The sequence below is a fragment of the Dendrobates tinctorius genome, unplaced genomic scaffold, assembly GCF_039654945.1.
Source record: "Dendrobates tinctorius isolate UK_male_01 unplaced genomic scaffold, ASM3965494v1 ptg000073l, whole genome shotgun sequence".
NCBI lineage: Eukaryota > Metazoa > Chordata > Amphibia > Anura > Dendrobatidae > Dendrobates > Dendrobates tinctorius.
Window position 1 is genome coordinate 2,722,650 of NW_027361741.1, and position 18,830 is coordinate 2,741,479.

At 39.8% G+C, this 18,830-nt stretch overlaps 1 long non-coding RNA gene across 1 annotated transcript; it reads right to left on the reverse strand.

Annotated features, from left to right (window-relative positions):
* Nucleotides 1-299: 299 nt before the first annotated feature.
* Nucleotides 300-17,769, reverse strand: LOC141096304 (uncharacterized). Its single transcript, XR_012233638.1, has 3 exons — nt 17,675-17,769; nt 504-628; nt 300-410 (listed from the first exon to the last, which is right to left on the reverse strand). It is a non-coding gene; the product is annotated as an uncharacterized lncRNA (long non-coding RNA).
* Nucleotides 17,770-18,830: the final 1,061 nt, after the last annotated feature.

Below are 18,830 nucleotides of genomic sequence, written 5' to 3' on the forward strand. Positions count from 1 at the left end.
GCATTTTCACCATCAGAAGTAATCCGGGAGTATGTAGCCGCCTGCAGTGTCTGTGTACGTTCTAAAACCTCTCATACTCGTCCATCTGGGCCTCTACAAGCATTAGAGATTCACAGTAGACCTTGGACTCATTTATCAGTTGATTTTATCACTGATATACCAGGGTCGGCTGGTAATACTGAAATTTTGGTGGTGAAGGACAGATTCAGTAATATATTACATTTTATTGCGCTACCTACTGCCAATATCTTAGCGCAAATTTTTATCATTGAGATTGTAAAATTAGATAGGATACCTACCGATATTGTGTCTGACTGGGTGGTGCAGTTTATTTCCAAATTCTGTAGTGCGTTTTGCAATAGTTAGTTTCGTGATCCACCTGTCATTCTCTTCCGCATTTGATCCTCAGTCTAATGAGCAAATTGAACGGATTAACCAGAATCTTGAGACTTATCTTAGGTGTTTTGTGTCAGAGAATCAGGAGGATTGGGTTACCTACTTACCTCTAGCTGAACTTGCAGTAAATAATTGTTGGACATGAGTCTACTGGTAAGTCCCCCATTTTTCGTGGCATACGGTTCTCATCCTCAGTTCAGCTCATTTAATAGGAATCGTTCTCCTGGAATATCTAAAAAAGAACAATTATCATGAATTACATCTGTATGGCAAGGAGTTAATGACAATTTGAGGAAGATGGGGTTCAAATATAAATGTGGCTGATCGGAGATGTTTGGTTGGTCTGGACCTGTGTGTTGGTGATTTGGTGTGGTTGCCCTCAAGGAAGATTAAGTTATTATTATTATTTATTATTATTATTTATTGTTATAGCGCCATTTATTCCATGGCGCTTTACATGTGAGGAGGGGTATACATAAAAACAAGTACAATAATCTTAAACAATACAAGTCATAACTGGTACAGGAGGAGAGAGGACCCTGCCCGCGAGGGCTCACAATCTTCAAGGGATGGGTGATAATACAGTAGGCGAGGGTAGAGCTGGTCGTGATGTTGAAGGTTTCCTCTTGGAAACTGGGTCCCAGGTTCATCAGTCCTTATAAGAATATGGCTGTCGTCAATGACGTATCATTTCGCCTTGCTTTGTCACTCACTTTTAGGATCCATTATGTGTTTCATCGATCTCTACTCAAAAAATACATTGCATCCTCTTGTACCATCACCGCTACCACCATCTCCAGTCAATGTGGATGGAAATTTGGAATTTCAAATAGCCAAGATCATTGATTCTTGCTTAGTTCGTCAGTCACTTGAGTATCTTTTACACTGGAAGGGATACAGTCCTGAAGAGAGGATGTAGGTACCAGCATCTGATGCCATGCGGCCAGGATGATCCAGTATTTTCACATACTGCACCCTGATAAACCCAGTTCTGCAGTTCCTGAGGTCCGTGGTAGAAGAAGGGGTACTTTCACGTGTTTACCATGACAAAGGATCTCAGATGTGCACTGTTAGCCACTACCATCTCCTATATTAACTAGGCCCTGGCTTGCACTCATTGTCAGAGGTAGCTTTTGCTGCATGGCTGAAGGTTGTTGGTGGTTATTGGAGAAGGTGGTTGGTGGATTTATCTGTGACTTTTGCTAGATTTTGAGTGTGTAATAATTCCCTTTCTTCTCCTACTTTGGTTTAACCCTATCATCCACTCCCTGGTGCATTTCTCTGTTGTAAGTGTGAGAATATTTGTATGTTTGGTATTTTTCGTTATCCCTGTTCATATTACCTGTGTGGGAAAAGGGTACAGACTGAGAGCGGATTCAGGAGCTAAGGAAAGGTACGTGCCCCCGCCGTCTTCACCATCAGAAGTAATACGGGGAGCAGGGTGAGCCAAGGCGCCCCTAGCATTAGGGACAGGGAATGAGCCACTGGTCCCAAGACACCCGACAACAGAGTCATGACAGATGATATATGGATACTAAGAATGGACACACGGACTGTACACTGATGACACACTGATAATAAGAATGGACACACAGACCATACATTGATGACACAGAGATAGTAAGAATCGACATGTAGATCATACACTGATGACATACGGATAATAAAAACAGACACAAGGACCACACACTGATGACACACTGATATTAGGAGCGGACATACGGACCATACACTGATGACACAGTGATAGTAAGAACGGACAGTTGGACCATACACTGATAACACACTGATAGTAATAACGGACACATGGACCATACACTGTCGACACACTGATAGAAAGATTGGACACATGGATTATACACAGATAGAAGGAGAAGACACACACGGACCATACACTCATGACACACTGATAGTAAGAATGGACACATGGACCATAGACTGTCGACACATTGATAGTATGATCGGACACATGGACTATACACTGATGACACACTGATAGTAGCAACAGACAGATGAACCAGACACTGATGACGCATTGATAGTAAGAATGGACACATGAACTATACACTGATGACACACTGATTGTAAGAACGGACATACGGACCATATACTGATGACACACTGATAGTTAGAACGGATATACGGACCATACACTGATGACAAACTGATATTAAGAATGGACACACAGACCATACACTGATGATACATTTGTAGTAAGAACAGGCACATGAGCCATACACAGATGATACACTGATCATAAGAATAGACACAGGAACCATACACTGATGACACACTAATAGTGAGAATGGACACATGGAACATACACTGATAATACACTAATAGTAAGAATGGACACACGGATCATGCCCTGATAACACATTGATCATAAGAATGGACACACGGACGATACACTGATGATACAACGATAGTCAGAAAAGACACTCTGACCATGCACTGATGACACACTAATAGTAAGAACAGACACACATTCCACACCCTGTAGATACACTGATAGTAAGAACGGACAAAAGGACCATACCCTGTAGATACACTGATAGTAAGAACGGACACAAGGACCATACACTGATCATACACTGATCATACGAAAGAACACATGGACCACACACTGAGGGCACAATGATAGTAAGAATGGACACATTGACCATACACTGATCGCAAGAATGGACACACGGACCATACACTGATAGTAAGAACAGACACACGGACCATACACTGATGACAAATTGATAGTAAGAGCGGACACACTGATGATACGCTGATAGTAAGAATGGACACACAGACAATACGCTCATGACATATTGATCATAAGAATGGACACAAAGACCATACACTGATGACACACAGATCGTAAGAATGTATACACGTACCATACACTGATGACACACTAATAGTAAGAATGAATACACTGACCATGCAGTGATGGCACAGTGATAGTAAGAACAGACACAAGGACCATACACTGATGACACACTGATAGTAAGAACGGACACATGGACCATACACTAATGACATACTATTGGGACCTGTGCTGGAGAAAGGCCTCAGAAGCAGGCCAACAAATAAAAAATAAAAAGTCTTTCCCTGCCCCATCAGGAGAGGAAGCAGAATATCACCTGAATATATCTCCTTTTGGTGTAGATCCTGAATAACATTCCACAGATCAGGGCAGCTAGGCAGAATATCAAATACAAGGTTCTAATTAGCTGTAGATGTGTGCCACTGTGTGTATGTGGCGTTCTCATGTGGTGTATGGCTGAGGGCTGTACACTTGACAGGGTATGATGTATCTTATGGTGGCCAAGCTTTCTGTCAGGAGAAGAGTTTTCCTTCTCAAATTACACACACACAGGAAACTCCACTATACAATGTTTGCACAGTAGCTGCCTCTAGGCAGAAGATGATGATGGTGGTAGTAGTTGGTGCCTTTGAGCCCCAGAATTTGAAACAGAAGTCTTTTTACTGAAAGTAATGGGGCAAATTATTATTTACGAACAGCAGTAAACTGAGGTACAGGATTACTCTCACGGTTGATGTTTGCTGTGTACCTGCAGACAGGCAGATCTTAGTAACCTCTGGTTTTATTAAGTCTGAATATTTCTTTAGCACTGTGCTCTTTTTCTGCCTTGAGGTAATTCTTCCTTCAAAAGGTGAAATGGTAGTCTTCCTCATATGAAGACTATTAACTCACCTTTTCGTACCAGTCCCCTTTTTAAGCAAAGCCAGCAGGGAGAAAGTGGGTAATTCATTCACCTACAAAATGGCTTCCTCTTCTCAAGTTGTCCGACCACCAAGCGCCACTTCCAATTTAAAACTATTCCCCAGGATTTTGCTCCTCCCCCTTCTCTGTGACTGCATAGCTGCCGTCACTGGCTGTCTGCCCTGAGGTGTTTTTCCAGAGCCTTCTACATATTAAAATAGAGCTGGGTCACCTGATCAAGACTGGGAGGAGAAGATTAACTCTTTTTGTGCTGCCTGTCAGCAGGTCTCACAATGTATTTAAAATGTACAGTCCACATAAAAATTCACAGCATTTATATGAAAACACACTATATATCCGGTATCCCATAGAAATGACCACATGTCTGTTTGTGTGTGTGTGTGTGTGTATATATGCAGCAGAGCTGTGTGACTGTCTGTATGTTTGTAGCTCAGGTGTCTGTGTATGTGCATTGAGTGGATGAATGTCATACCCGTTTTTGGGGTTTTGTGTGAAATTATGTCCAATGTGTGTTTTTTTCTCTGTTTTTTGTGTTGTTCCAATACACACAAAAGGAATAAAAGTGTACAACAAAATGTGTGCAATTGAAATAATTCGTTTTCTGGAATAATGTGAAGGGTGCCAACATTTTCAGCCATGACTGTATACTGTATATACTCGTGCATAAGACGAGATTTTCAGCCCATTTATTGGGGCTGAAAGTCCCCCTCTTGTCTTATACACGAGTCATATACCTGGGGGTTGGCTGGGGAGGGGGAGCAGGGGTGTCAGAGATCACACTGACCCCCCCGGCGCAGTCTCTGCAGCCCCCAGCTTCTCCAGGTCTGCCTTCCTGCCTTTAGCGGTCACATGGTACCACTCATTAAACTCATTAATATGCGCATATTCATGAGTGTAATGAGCGATATCACATGACCGCTGAAGGCAGGAAGGGAGGGAGACAGTGGAGAAGCGAGGCTGCAGAGACCGGGCCAGGATGAGTGAGTATAGCAATATTCACCTGTCCCCCGGTCCATCACTGCTCATGCTGTCTGCTGCTTCCTGTTTCCGTGACGTTTAGCCAGCAGGGGGCGTGGTGATGAGGCCACGCCCTCTGCTGGCTGAACAGTCACTGACAGAGGACGCGCAGACAGAGGTGAGCAGCGATGGACCCCGGACAGGTGAATATCTCAGGTGCAGGGTCCTGAGCAGGAGAGGTGAGTATGGCATTTTTTTATTCAGCAGCAGCATATGGGGGCATAATATATGAGGCATATTCTATGGGGCAGCATATGGGGGCATAATCTATGGAGCATTTTATGGGGGCATAATCTATGGAGCATCTTATGGTGCAGCATATGGGGGCATAATCTATGGAGCATCTTATGGGGCATAATCTATGGAGCATCTTATGGGGCCATAACCTTTATGGAGCATTATATGGGGCATATTATTCAATGGAGCATCTTATGGGGGCATTATTAACCTTTGTGCAGCATTATATGGGGTGTATTTTGTATGGAGCATTTTATGGGGCCCATCATGAACTGTATGGAGCATTATATGTGGCGTATTTTGTATGGAGCATCTTATGGGGCTATCGTGAACTGTATGGAGCATTATATGGGATGTATTTTGTACGGAGCATCTTATGGGGCCATCATGAACTGTATGTAGCATTATATGGGGCTCCTGATTCAATATGGATATTCAAAAACATTTAACCTACAGATGTCTCAATTAATTTTACTTTTATTGGTATCTATTTTTATTTTTGAAATTTACCAGTAGCTGCTGCATTTTCTACCCTAGGCTTATACGCGAGTCAATAAGTTTTCCCAGTTTTTTGTGGCAAAATTAGGGGGGTCAGCTTATACATGAGTATATACGATAGTTCAAAAATCAGTACTATAACACCAGGGAAGATTTTATTAGTAAGAAACATGCTTTTCATAGACTTTAATATCTAGGATTTATATTAAAGACCTTTCTATAGTCCAAAAATACTGTATATGTACCCCCACTATGCACTGCACTAGTCAGCATTAAATGGGATGTCCTGTGAAGAAGGAGCATTCAAAAGTTTGCTAGGGGGTCTTAGATTTTTTAATTACTCTCCTACCAAGGAATATTCAACATATTGCGCTGTCACTGATCAAAAGTGAGATTTTTAGCAAGGTGATCTATCGCTAATATTATTTTTTCCTTTTTGTACATGTTGCAGGTATATATTGGGACCTTGTTGTACCTTGCACGGAGAGGACCACCATACTCTGACCTCAGTCTATAACCCCTCATTTATTTACCAATAGATTTGTAAAACTATAAGTGAAAGGTCATTCATGGACCCAATGGCTGTCTAATCTGTAAATACATGAATCACTCAACTGGCTTTTTCTTCCTGAAGACAGACAGAAAGCTTGCTATCAAAGGACCTAAGTAGATGTGTTTATTTTTGTAAATCTGCACAACTTTTCCCCTCCCATCCATTTCTCTACTCTTGATTCCATCCCAAATCTTTCCTTATGAGGCCTATTTATCAAGTAATAACTGCCCTGCTAAAGGAAAGGTACTTAACCCTGAACATTCTGTTATCGCTGTAAAAGAGTGCAAGAGAAAGTGTATTTATGGGGACGGAATATCGCAAATGGTTTTCAAAGTTATGATAGTATATAAAAGCCATTATTAAAACGAAACAAAAAGTATTAAAGATTTTTAATTATCTATTCTTCAAGAAATACCCAAGCATTGGCAGTGTATATTTGCAGGGGAAAGTTGTAAAGAATAGCCATCAACCAAAAATGGATCTGACAATTCTTTTTTGCTCTTCTTTAGTAGTAAAATGGTATTGCCAATTTTTATGTAATGTCTACTGTGATGTAAGATATATCTTCCTCCTCTCTTTATGGACAAATACTTGGAGCCCCTTTTTAACTAATAAAACTTTGAAAACTCAACGGTGACCCATCTCTACTGGTGCTCCTTAAATTGTGAGGCTTCCTCAGTTATTGGTGGTTATTATGGCACAACTGGGGACCTGCTTCTAACAAAAGTGCTCATATGCTTAAGCCTTTCTGTTACCTTAGCAATATTTGGTTAAGTGTAATAACTGATCATTTGTGTACTTAAAGCACCAGCATTTCTTTGTTTTTTCAGCACTGGAGTGGCGCTTTAAATGTAGGCCCCTTGGGCTCGATCATATATTAAGCTTCCAGCAACTTCACCTTTTACTAACGCCACTCCGGTCCCTTGGCACCATCTTTTGCCCATCACTTTTGACTGGCTGGAAGTCAGAAGTTACATCACAAGAGCTCAATGCAAATCTATAAGTGCCAGAATGAGGCTCTTATAGACTTGTTTTGAAAAGTGACCTCTGACACACTCCATGAAACACTGGAGCTGCTGGAACGTCCCTTTTCACTGGAAGACCAACGAGAGCGACTCTGAAAAAGGATGAAGGTGGCGGCTGGTGAATATGAGACAGGAGCAGGAGATTTACATTTATAGCACCACTCTAGCAGTGCAATAAAAAAAACACTGGAACGGTGTTTTCATTTATATCGACTTCAAGAGAAAAATGGAAAAAAAAGCTAAAAATATATTTTTACTCAGCGTTGACAGCCAAACTGTCAGAAGTAAGGTGCTTCTGACCATACAGCCATTGCATCATGCACATCAATTGCATATGAGCCAAAAAATATCTCTCTCCAAAATTATAAAACACAGAAAAACACAATAAACGTGTAAAAATACTCTGTTGTAGAAAAGTAAAAGTAAACAGCAAGTGCTAGTAAAAAGATGATAAAAAACAGGGTATTTGGTTGATATGTTTTTTGCAAAAAATGTATACTAAGCCGCTCTACCAAACGTCAAGGTAACCAATATCAGAGCAGTCCCTAACTGATTATTTAAAAGTATTTAAAAACCTGATCATGTGAATAGTACCAATATGAGCAGGATTCAGACAGGTAATGTCCGATGTGGACACGCTGCAGAGAATGGCTTATATGTGCATGGCCCACAAGGAAGGGGTGGAGACCTCTCTAATCTTGTAAAAACAAGAAACCAATTAAATACAAACACATGGGCCATGCACACAGTGAACAACTCATTCCTCTTGGTATCTGTTTTGATCTGTGTTTATTATGCTGTAATGTCTATAGAAATAAAATTATTATTATTGTTAAAACTTTAAAGAGGTTTTGTCCATAGCAACCAATCAGAATCCAAGTACAAGTGTTCTAGTGAAATAACGAGGCAGCCATTCTCATGTCATTAATTGTATTGGACATGGCCACTAGTTTTTCTTTTTCCATGTATTTTTAGAGCGGGGCACAGGGAAATAATTTATTAACACCTACTAATGATGGTAATACAGTTGTGGCCAAAAGTATTGACACCCCTGCAATTTTGTCAGATAATACTCAGTTTCTTCCTGAAAATGATTGCAAAGACAAATTATTTGGTATTATTATCTTCATTTAATTTGTCTTAAATGAAAAAACACAAAAGAGAATGAAGCAAAAAGCAAAACATTGATCATTTCACACAAAACTCCAAAAATGGGCCAGACAAAAGTATTGGCACCCTCAGCCTAATACTTGGTTGCACAACCTTTAGCCAAAATAACTGCGACCAACCGCTTCCGGTAACCATCAATGAGTTTCTTACAATGCTCTGCTGGAATTTTAGACTATTCTTCTTTGGCAAACTGCTCCAGGTCCCTGATATTTGAAGGGTGCCTTCTCCAAACTGCCATTTTTAGATCTCTCCACAGGTGTTCTATGGGATTCAAGTCTGGACTCATTGCTGGCCACCTTAGAAGTCTCCAGTGCTTTCTCTCAAACTATTTTCTAGTGCTTTTTGAAGTGTGTTTTGGGTCATTGTCCTGCTGGAAGACCCATGACCTCTGAGGGAGACCCAGCTTTCTCACACTGGGCCCTACATTATGCTGCAAAATTTGTTGGTAGTCTTCTGACTTCATAATGCCATGCACACGGTCAAGCAGTCCAGTGCCAGAGGCAGCAAAGCAACCCCAAAACATCAGGGAACCTCCTCCAAATTTGACTGTAGGGACTGTGTTTTTTTTCTTTGAATGCCTCTTTTTTTCTTCTGTAAACTCTATGTTGATGCCTTTGCCCAAAAAGCTCTACTTTTGTCCCAACTGACCAGAGAACATTCTTCCAAAACCTTTTAGGCTTTTTCAGGTAAGTTTTGCAAACTTCAGCCTGGCTTTTTTATGTCTCGGGGTAAGAAGTGGGGTCTTCCTGGGTCTCCTACCATACAGTCCCTTTTCATTCAGATGCCGTCGGATAGTACAGGTTGACACTGTTGTACCCTCAGACTGCAGGGCAGCTTGAACTTGTTTGGATGTTAGTCGAGGTTCTTTATCCAACATCCACACAATCTTGCGTTGAAATCTCTTGTCAATTTTTCTTTTCCGTCCACATCTAGGGAGGTTAGCCACAGTGCCATGGGCTTTAAACTTTTTGATGACACTGCGCACGGTAGACACAGGAACATTCAGGTCTTTGGAGATGGACTTGTAGCCTTGAGATTGCTCATGCTTCCTCACAATTTGATTTCTCAAGTCCTCAGACAGTTCTTTGGTCTTCTTTCTTTTCTCCATGCTCAATGTGGTACACACAAGGACACAGGACAGAGGTTGAGTCAACTTTAATCCATGTCAACTGGCTGCAAGTGTGATTTAGTTATTGCCAACACCTCTTAGGTGCCACAGGTAAGTTACAGATGCTGTTAATTACACAAATTAGAGAAGCATCACATGATTTTTCGAACAGTGCCAATACTTTTGTCCACCCTCTTTTTTATGTTTGGTGTGGAATTATATCCAATTTGGCTTTAGGACAATTCTTTTTGTGTTTTTTCATTTAAGACAAATTAAATGAAGATAATAATACCAAAGAATTTGTGTTTGCAATCATTTTCAGGAAGAAACTGAGTATTATCTGACAAAATTGCAGGGGTGTCAATACTTTTGGCCACAACTGTAGCATAAATTATGGAATAGTAATCAAGTCAGCTAGAAACATAAAGAACCATAATAGCACCTACAAAGAAAACTTGCACATGACCCATAATGAAATATTAAAAGAGTACTTATTGGAAAAAAAAAAGTGGACAAGATACATTAAAACTAAAAGATTAAAACTATATATGAAAAAAGAGACAAGATATAATAAATGAAGGTGGATGAACACAGAGCAAAAGTTATGATGTAGATATATAGTAGGAAGAGACCCGGAGACCAGGACAACATAATTAATCAGATAGAAAAACCTATATGCCTTCTAAATGACTAAAAAGTGCTTGGTTCATGAAATCCTTATCTATGAATGATTAAATAATTGTATTTTAATTATAAAGACGATTCGGAATTGGAACTTAAGGGAAAGCTGGGGGCTATATGTTATTTTTTCCATTAGTGTCCTGCTTTTTTCCCACACCCGACTATTTTTTATACTCATAAATGAACATATATTTCAGGACAGATGTTATTTATTACTTTAAGGAAGAAATATTCCCCATACTCATACCCTACTGTATATAAATGCCATTAATTTGTTTGTAAATGTGTTTTTGTGGTGTGTGCTGCACATGCTGCGATACTGCTGCCTTGTGGCTTCCTACAGTGAAAAGCAACCTGATGGAATGACAATGTGTCAGTTATAGGTTTATTAAACCTGAGTCTTCTAAACAGATGGACGACTGATTTAATTCACCCATTGACAAACTGCAGATTGCAGAACTGGAGGCATTTCACTCATTAAGTTTTTACTCCCACCTAGATGGTCAATGAGCCGAGCTCCTGAACAAGTCCCAGTCATACAGACTTCACTTCTGTTTCTGATCTCCAAGCACAGGCTTCCCTCACTCATCTGATAAGGTGAAAACATTGGCCGGTCATGCAACAATTGCAAAAATACATAAAACACTTTCGGTATATTGACTACATAAATACCGTATACCGTAGTTCCCCTAAATTTAGGAAAACTCCGGCTTAAAATTGAAAAACCAATATTTAATTTATAATATTTATTCACAGTACAATGTGAATTAAATTTATAATCAGAAAGGTTTGTTTAGTCAATCAATCAAAAACTGGAATATTGAAATCTTTTAAATGTATCTCTCCAATGTAAAGTGTCTATTACTACAAATACAAAGTAAAACAACCAATTAGAAATGTGGTTTACCTTTGCAAAATCTGATTGGGTGAGATCAGTTTATACCTGCCGATTATTATTATTATTCAAAAGCTCTAAAGTGATCATATGCCACTATGAATGCTCTTTAATAAAGCTTATAATGTTCAACTCAAAAATACTAATTATAGGTGTGGTCCAATCTTAAAATACAAGTCTGCAGTCACTCAATGTGACTGCAGATTTGTGAATCCTCACATAACGGACACTGCGCACTGTGAGGATTCTCCGATGCCTGCGGCAACATTGAGCAGTCATGTGACCACAAGTTTGCGATATGCATACTCCCGGGCACAATCCGACTAGACTGTTTCCTGCATTGCTCAATACATTTGAGAGGTCGCACCCATCTTGTCGAAATGTGACTGAAAGTATACTTGTGGTCATACACTTGGCGCCAGCTTCGAAGAATACTGACAGTGCACAGTGCCCGCGATGTGAGGATGTACAAGTCTGCAGTCACATATAGTGACTGCAGACTTGCAGCTTAAGACAATCCCTTGAGCTGTTTGCAAGGAGAAACCTAAAAAGGTTGACTACTCAGGTACCCCAATAATAAGATTGATTACAGAGTGTCCCACTTTGGGAACAAATAAAAGCATTGCACACTTAGGCTATACGCACACGATGTCAATTTGTTGCGGTTCTGCAGCATTTTCTTCTGCGCGGAAATACTCCAAAAACGCAAAGGAATACTAAAACAAGGTTAATCAATGAGAATCCTGAAGTGTTGGGCACATGATCTGGAAATTTCTGCCCTTATTTGCAGCATCTTATTTTCCACAGCAAGTCAATTCTTTTGCGGATCTGCAGCGTTTTTCACCCATTGACTTCCCTTGAGACAATAAAATATGCAGAAAACGCAGGTGTAAAAAGGTTTAGGGATTAGCTGTGGTTTTGCTGTGGATTTGCTGCGGATTTGATGCCAAAAACGCTGCAGATTTCTCAAAGGAAATGATGTCAGAAGGAGGAGGAGTGTGTGGGTTGAGACTATAGAATAGTGCTCATCTTGGTTGACACACACCAACAATGGAGTCCTATCCTATGGAGGTTGGACAAGGAAATGACATCACTTTTTTTTTTATCTTTACTTTGCTTACAAATCCGTGTGTAAATCCGCATCAACAACGCATAGAATCCACTCAAAAAACATGCAGAATTTCTACTGCGTTTTCTGCCAAGAGATGCAGAAACAGCGCAGAAATTTCCGCAAGCAAATCTGCAACGTGCGCACATAGCCTTAAAGTTGAAATCAATAGAGGCTCCTTATAATGCGAATATATTGTCCTCCAGGATGAAAGGGGCTCTATATTACCACTCTGCTCTGTCAAATAGATACGGGGCCTTTGGAAATTTAGTTTTCTAATCCAGATATTCCAATGAAAAATGCAAAATGCCAAATGAAAAAAAATCCAGCGTGCCATATTTTTTTGAAGGATTATCTGTTTTAATACATTTGTTGGATAAAACAACTTGATCAATGGCCAAGAATCGGAAAAAAAAAACTGTTGAAATCGTACATTTTCATAATCTCATGTCTATGGCCAATATCAGTGTATGAAATAAATCTGTTTTCCTGTACAACAAGAAGAGTTCACTCACTAACAGTCTCTCTGTCTCCTCTTTGTCTTTTCTTATCTCTTATCTCATTCTCTATGTCCTAACTCCAAAGCACTTTCTCCTTTGTGCCCTTCCTCCAAGCATCCTCACATCTCCTGTCTGCTTTTTCTCCTAAGCGAACATTGAAATTGTAATTTCTTGTTTGTCACATTAGTCATTTCTATCAAAGTACCAGTTCATGTAATGTATGTGAGGCTGTCATGTTCCTCCATTGTGCTGCATATCACAGATATACACATCATACTCATATCAGTGTCAGCTTCACCTCTGCAATATATCAGAATAAAAATACGAATAAATGTTTTTCAGTGTGAACTTAGCCTTATTCTTGCATATATTAACCCCTTCACTACCTTTGACGCAAAGGTAGTGTCCATGCCTTTGGAATGGGCTCACACGCCGAGCCCACATCTTTCCCCAGACTTGATGTCTGATTTAATCAAATTTCTGAACTTTTTTTCACCACCCAAATTTAAAAAAAAAAACTAAACATGGTTAATATCTGCTTACGCTTACTGACCAGTTGAATCATATTGCAATGTCATTTTTACTATTTGATGAACATGGTAAATTAAAAAAAAAAAACAATTGTGGAATTGTCCTTCTTTTTGCAATTTCAAAGAACTTGAAATTTCGTATCAGTTTTCCAGTACACTATACGAAGAAATGAATGGCGTCGTTCAAAAGTACAACTCGTCCTGCAAAACACAAGCCTTAATATGACTGTATTGAAGGAAAAATGAAAAAAGTTATGATACTTGGAAGAAGGGAAGGAAAAAACAAAAAAAAGAAAAAACGGAAAATTGCCGGGTAGTGAAGGGGTTAAAATGAAAAATATATCTTATTTTATTTTCCAATTTCATTTTTGGGGAGTTTTTTAACAAAAGTTTTTATCAATAATGGCTATTGGTGGGAGGAAAATTAGTACATTTTTAGTCATTGTCTACTGAGTTATGCATGGGTTTTTACCATATGGTCAGGACAGACGGCAATCTAGGCGGGCCCTAGGCTCTGGGGCAATTTTTGTTCCCCCTGTCCTCAACAATCCCTATGCCCTAGTATCAGTTGGTTGAGGCAAAGGCTTTGCACAGTGTTCGTATGTATGGCCATAAGACTCTGTGCAGCGTGATATCATCAGAGCGTCATGTAACCCCAATATATCTGAAGTCGGTACCTAAAAGTAACTGAAGAGATATGCAGGTAAAGGCAGTGCATGTTCCATCTCTAGAAATTGGTGATCAGCAGGATTGAGGGGTTTCAGCATTAGGCCGGAGTCACGAAATATTCTTCAAAACATATATATATGTATATATATATATATATATATATATAGTATATATATATATATGGTGCTCTCTTAATTTTTGACAGTGCTGTATATATATACTGTATATATATACAGTATATGTTTTGAAGAATATTTTGTTTTAAAACGATGTGTCAATGACAGAGAACTGCTGTATGGAAAAGCCCATGTTAAAATCGCATTGCATACGAATTGCATACGGATGTCGTACAGATACTACATGCGAGGAAATAGCATCATCGCATTGAAAACGGATTAAATATGGATCACCATACGGAGAGCACTTCTGCGATTCTCGGTCGAGAAAATCGGACCGATTTTTCATATGGCAATTGTGACGCTGGCCTTAGTTGCTCCATGGTACATTCCACGTCTAGAACCTGGTTAATGTTCCTCATCTTATTCTCTTGCTTGAGTTTTGTATAATATTGTTGATTCTTTGGTTTGTAATATAGTGAAATGTCTTTAGAGTCCTTAAAATGAGTCAGTGAGCTCTGAAATCTGTATATAAAAGACACAGGTCCTAGTTGGGGACCTTGCACTAAGAAGTGCATGTACTGTATATGTCCACTGGATAGTTTTGGAGAAAGCCTTCTTTATACACCAATGAGGAGCACAAGGCGCCATAGGTGGGGACACATATATTGAAGCACCAGCCGCCATCAATTTTACCAGATAGCTCAACCCCAGCTGCGTTGGACCTCTGGTTACTTACAGATACTGATTTCGGAGCCTACTGAATCCCTTTGACACCAGAATAAACTAAAATTATAACATCTAAAAGGAGAAGTTTTATCATGTCCAAAATGCACAGAAACAATTGAAACTTCTTATTGGTCATGTGGTTTAATTGCCCAATATGATGCCCAGATACTAAGATAGTATACTGAGCACACCACTGTTTGACCTGTTCGGATAGCACTCGGCCATGTTATACGCTCTTGTGATTGAACCCTAAGTATAATGGGCTCGCTCCCTCTTGCATATAAATTCGATGAGTGCAATCCGATTTTATTTAATGAGGCTGTGCAGATCAGCATATTCGTATTTTTTCTCAGCTGTATTTGGCATGCTGTGATTTCACCCCGAAATCTGATGGGTGTGCGAAAAAAATCACTTGCCATATGGATCATCTGTATTTCATGCAATTTTCATGGATACATTACAATTCTGTAGCATATTAAACTGTAAATGGTCCTGGAAAAGATTAAGAAGCTAAAGATGATTAAAAATAACAGATTGCACAACGATGACAAGTGAGAAAAAATCATCCACTCTCTAGGATGAAAATGGGACCGATTTTTTCATGCTAGTGTGAGCGAGCCCTAGGAGTAGTAGTGATCCATCATAATTATATCTGCAATCATAGATCAAAGCTAGGAGAACATAGTTTAGGGTGTGTTATCCCCATCCCCTGCAATTCATTAAATCTGATGGACTTCTGTCAAGTTCACGTCAGATGCCTAAAATTGCAGCCACAAGGAGAGTTTTCAAGAAAAACTGCGGCCACAAAACAAACTGAACCTGCTATCTGTTTATCTTGGCTCAAACCAGTAGGGCAGCTAAATCATCCTTATCTGTGTTGGATTGTGCTGGTAATTATCAGTGGTGTGAAAGTGCTCTGCTTTTATTGCTTTCCTAACTGACAATCTAGTAGGAAATCTTTCAATTTATTAGCCAGATACCCATTCATGTGAATGCTGGTGGTGACTCCAAATTTAAATTTGTTTTTTTTTTTAGTTTTTTTTTTAATTACGGTATATTTGTGACCCACATTCTTACCTATTTTCTAAAATCACAGTCTACTGTAAATTGATCATTTGGCTGAACCTATGTAGCATTATTATTATAACTGTTTTGCATATATTTGCATTTTACACTGAAAAAAAATTATAATGTGATGTTAGACTTAGGGCCACTGAACATGAGGGTAGGAGAAATCATCTGAGTTTCATCCGGAAAACTCAGACTTTTTTTTTCTAATTTTCATCCGATTTTTGCCATCTGTGTGTCCATTTTTTAAGTCCATTTTTTGTGACATCCGTGTGCAATCAGTTATGATACATCTACACTAAAAAAATGTACATGATCACATACCGTTTATAACAGAAATCTATGCTTGAAAATCGGATGTCGCTTAGATATTCCGTGTGGGATCTGCTTGTTTTTACGCACCCATGGACTTGAATGGGTGAGTCTCATCTGAGACTTGTTAGAAAGTACAGTGTGCTGAAATTTTTTTTTCTCATGGACAGTTGAACAGAGAAAATATATTGTTTATCGGGACAGACCTATTGAATAATATGTGTCAGTGCAGTGTCCGATTAAAAATGGACAACACAGGTCCGATTTATATGCTCATCTGCATCAGCCCTTAAGGGGGCTTTACACATAGCGATGTCGCTAGCAATATCGCTAAAGCGTCACTGATTTTGTGACGCAGCAGCGATATCACTATGTGTGATACTTACCTCTGACCGGCTCCCCCGCTGTCTGTCGCTGATCGCGCAGCTCCATTTCCTGCTGGGCTTCCTGCTGGCGCCGACGAGCGACGCGTGGACTCGGGCGGGAGGACGTCAGGATCGCCGCATCTGAAAGGTAAGTAACGACCGCTGCTACATTGCTGGTGAGATCTGCCTGTTTGGCAGCTCACTAGCGACCATTTAGCGATGCACCAGCGATCCTGACCGGGTCGTATCGTGGTCAGGATCGCTGGTGCATCACTAAATGTAAAGGGGCCTTTAGTCTCATTCTTATGTTAGTTTTGTGTCTACAAGTGCTATCCATGGGACTTACAGATAGCACTCGTACCTATGACAGTTTATGGGGCTTTTATTTATTAGGCTTTGCTTATTATTTATTATGCTTTACTTATAGAGTGCTATCTTATTCAACAGTGCTTACATACATTATCATCAATGGGACCCACAAGCTAAACTCTCTGTCAGTAAGTCCTTGGAGTGTGTGAGGAAGCTGGAGAACCAGGAGGAAACCCATGCAAACACATGAAAAACACACAAACTCCTTGCAGATTTTGTCCTTTGTGGGATTTGAATCCAGGACCCAGCGCAGCAAGGTTGCGGTGCTAACCACTGAGCCACCGTGCTGTTCATATATCTGTGATTATTTTTGTGGTCCATGGAAAATCATGGAGACATTGGAAACAACTCAGCAATGAAAGTCTATGGGTCTGTGAAAAAAATCAATCAGCACTCAGATGCCATCCAAGTGTTGTCCATTTTTTCACAGACTGTTACAGACTGTAAAGGTCCCGTTACATTTAGCGATGCACCAGCGATCCCGACCACGATATGACCCGGTCAGGATCGCTGGTGCATCGCTAAATTGTCACTAGTGAGCTGCCAAACGGGCAGATCTCACTAGCGATGCAGCAGCGGTCGTACTCACCTGTCAGACGCAGGAAGGGTGACGTCTTCCACCTGCATCCATGGCTTGCTCGTCGGCACCAGCAGGAAGAGAAATGGACCAGGCCGATCTCGCGCAATCAGCGATAGCCAGCAGGGGGCTGGTAGGAGGTGAGAATCACATGTAGCAAAGCGCAGGCATGAGGAAGTCTGCAGCAGTGCCTGTGACAGATCGCTGATCTGTCACAGTGATCTGTGATGTGACAGATCAGCGATCTGTCACAGGACAGTGATGTCCCACCTGGGACAAGGTAATAAAGTAAAAAAAAAAAAAAAAAAAGTGTTAAAAATAATTTTAAAAAAATCGCTAAATAAATTAGTAAAAAAAAAAAAATTCCCCAATAAATCCATTTTTTCAAAATAAAAAAAAACAAAAACAATAAAAGTACACATATTTGGTATCGTCGCATCCGTAATGACCTGCCCTATAAAACTGTCCCATTAGTTAACCCCTTTAGCAAACCCCTTAAAAAATAAAAATAAAAAACAAAGCAAAAAATAATGATTTATTATCATACCACCGAACAAAAAGTGCAATAACGCGCGATCAAAAAGACGCATATAAATATCCATGGTACCACTGAAAACGTCATCTTGTCCCGCAAAAAACGAGCCGCCATACAGCATCATCTGCAAAAAAATAAAAAAGTTATAGCTTGCAGAATAAAGCGATACAAAAATAATTATTTTTTATATAAAATGGTTTTCATTGCAAAAAACCGACAAAACATAAAAAAATGACCTAAATGAGATATCGCTGTAACCGTACTGACCCGAAGAATAAAACCGCTTTATCAATTTTACCGCACGCGGAACTGTGTAAACGCACCCCCCCCAAAAGAAATTCATGAAACGCTGGTTTTTGTTCATTCTGCGTCCCAAAAATCGAAATAAAAAGCGATCAAAAAATGTCACGTGCCCGAAAATGGTACCAATAAAAACGTCAACTCGTCCCGCAAAAAATAAGACCTCACATGACTTGGTGGGTCAAAATACGGAAAAATTATAGCTCTCAATATGTGGTGATGCAAAAACTATTTTTACAATAAAAAGCGTCTTTTAGCGTGCGACAGCCACCAAACATAAAAACCGCCATAAATCGTAAATCAAACCCCCCGTTATCACCCCCTTAGTTAGGG